Consider the following 3,077-nt stretch of genomic DNA (forward strand, 5'->3'; position numbering starts at 1 on the left):
GTTAAGACTCAACTTACTCTCGTAGTATTTCAAATCGGTGGTGTCCAGCCACTCCTTGATCCCATTGAGGGCAGTCGAAGGGATCGAGTCGATGGAAAAAACATCTCGTTTGAAATCCTTGAAGACAATCTTCATGTCGAAATTCTTCTGCCCGGAGCCAATTCTCTCCAGGTTAACAATCTCGATCTCGTTCAAAGTGATGACAACAAAAGGCGTCTCTATCAGCTCAACGAGACAGCTCGATGTGGGGACCACAAAAGCCGACGACTTGTGCGGAACTCCATTGAAACCGAGGTCCCTGAAAGGCCGGTCGAATTCCAAATCGAGACCGTTAAACTGCGGTTGTCCCCACAACTCGTTCGTTCGGTTAACAAAGTTTTGGAAGTCAGTGTTGATCTTATTCTTCCGATCCCTCTCTCTTTGTTCTTCCTCGATCTCATCTGGATCGTAGGCCGACCTCTTACTGCTCCCGAGGGTCTGCACCACTTCAATCACTTGGACGAAGAACTGAACGTCTTTTGTCCTCTTATTTCCAACCATTATGTGGTTGTGTAGATGGAAGTGAAGCAGAGTAACCATCTCCTTTTCCGCAGGCTGAAAAAATGCATGTTTCACATTCACGTACATGATATCGACGCGTTCATCTTGTTTCGATGATGTCGAGTAACGAAACCCGTTTGCATGCGCCTCAAGAGTCCCGCTCAGTTTCCTCCGCCGCCCGCCAAAAACAGGGCGAATCCATAGATCCGATAGCCTTATCGGTTTAGATTTTGCTCCGGCTAGCTGAAGCTTCTTCTGACTGACTAACGACGCCCTCTCGGCCTTCTCCGATTCTCTACAAGTCACTTGCCTGCGTAAAGTTTTAATCTGCTGCACCACGTCACTTAAATGCCTCGGATCCTTACATCTGAAATATGCCTGCCTAACGTAAATATTTTCTCGGGTGAACTGAAAGGAGTTCCAGGGACGTTGAACATAATCCTGATGTAGCAGTTATGATGCAATTCCTGCTGCTGGCTGAAAACGCTCTTCACCATCGCTACATGAAATGGGACCATGCTGCCTAGAATCGGTAACAGGATTGCTTCGTTCTTCTGGTCGATCTGAATCATGAAATCCCTCGAAGGAGGTGGAATATCGTTCACGTTCTTATAAGAAACCAACTCACCGGAAGGATGGGCAGAGCCTCGGCTATTCCCCAAGCCAGACCCAGCCCCGGCTCCGGCCAGCCTCCTGGCAGTTTCCTCGTTCTTCTGACGCACAAGTTCGGCTTGATGCTGCCTTCGTAATTCCTCCTTCGACATCTCGTTGTTGTTAACCGACCTGAGAGTCGCCTTCGAAGGTAACGATGATGATTTGGAGACGTTTGCGTTCATTTTGACTTTTGGCCGTTGTTCTTCTTCGTCGTTGAACGAGTACGAAACGTCCTTGAGGGATTTCGAACACAAAGAAGTCATCACCTTAGAACTGTCGCCAGAAACAACAACAGTGTCGGCTAGCAATAAGGAAAACTTCTTTGTTTCCGTTTCCAAGTTCTGTAAACCGAGGGAAACGTTGAAAATCATTCAGGCTTCAACACACGTCGTTCGCGTTCAGACTAAGACCCGACTCACGAAACTCGAGGCCCATCCCGATTCCGGCTGATTTTGTCAAATTTGGTAAAAAATCAGGAGCATCTTTTCCCACTATGGACATTGCGGCTTGGAAAGCCGCACTGGCCTTGTTCCCTGGTTTCAACGCGTCTATAGAAGCTTCCTGAGCCTTAAGGAGGACTTCATAAGCTTTGATCTGCATGGAATTAGCATCAAACAGATAAGTTCTCGCCACATTCGAACAGTAACTGTTGTAACGGGATCCAATGGCGCATATGATGACACTTGTGGAGTGGTAGCAAAGATTGTCGTCGTTGCTCGAGGCGCTCGGTTTCAGATCGAATTCTCCTCCGCTTTGAAAAATTGGAGGATAACAGATATCAATGTTATCCGCCTTCAGCTTCACATTGATATTCGAAGGATCGAGTATGACTTTCTCCGTGTCATCCATCAACGAAGAATGCGAAACCTTCATCTCCTCATCGATAACCTTCTCGATCTTGGGAACTACAAAATGCTTCATGACCGATGATGTCAAGTAAGCAGCTTTCTTCACATTGGTAATCTCAACGCTGTCCTTAACTGCAAACAGATGGGAGAATCCATTCGATATATCATTCAGTTGAAAATTCGCACTGTTCAGTTTTTTCGTCCAAAGTTCCAACAAATTCCCTTCTGGCAACTCTCTCGCAATGTATCCAACAATGGGAGGAGTATCTCTACCGTCTGATTTCGACAGAGCATGAACCGTGCTGAATATGGCATCCATTAACTTGGTTCCATCGTCGGTTTTGGACTTCACATGCATGATAACCTCGGCACCAACAGAATCCTTGGGACGCCTTCTTAATGCCTTGGAGTAGGAGGATTTCTTCTGTCCGCATAGGAAATGGATTCCTTCTTCATGAATACCATAATAGTTCAGGAAATTCATAACCAAGCACCATATGTTGAGAGCGGACGATTTTAAGTATCGAAGGTCTTCAGAGAGTGGAGGAGTTGCTATGGCAAGAACATCGGAATCACCCCATAGGTCACCCTTGTAGTCATTCCAGTGTTCATATAACATCTTTAACCGATTCCCAAAGCTCTCGAGATTAATAGCATAAGCACTACCATTATTTATTTTTTCGGCCATTTCAGATTAACCAAACTATAGATCGTCGGATTTTGGGCTGCAGTTTCAACTATCTGGAAAGCATAAGCCTTGAAAAATAAATAATGGTTTATGATTGTTGATGATCCAAAGTTTTTGACTCATTTTCAACTTTTCAGAAAATTTTGATATCAAATTCCTTGAACTTCTATTTGTTAGGGTTAAGAATTCCAAAGTTTGGCCTATTCTAATGGGATTTGAAAGAATCTCTCTACATGTTCTATTTGCTAAAATTTGAATTGTTAGAACATGTTGTACTTAAAATTCCATTAGATTTTGAATTCAAAGATTCCAAACACACAATTATATTCAATAGGCACATACTGTTG

At 44.3% G+C, this 3,077-nt stretch overlaps 1 pseudogene; it reads right to left on the reverse strand.

Moving 5' to 3' along the window:
* Window positions 1–3: 3 nt before the first annotated feature.
* Window positions 4–2,730, reverse strand: LOC124917859 (annotated as a pseudogene).
* Between the last annotated feature and the right edge of the window lie 347 nt (window positions 2,731–3,077).

This window comes from Impatiens glandulifera, unplaced genomic scaffold (assembly GCF_907164915.1).
Source record: "Impatiens glandulifera unplaced genomic scaffold, dImpGla2.1, whole genome shotgun sequence".
Taxonomy (NCBI): domain Eukaryota; kingdom Viridiplantae; phylum Streptophyta; class Magnoliopsida; order Ericales; family Balsaminaceae; genus Impatiens; species Impatiens glandulifera.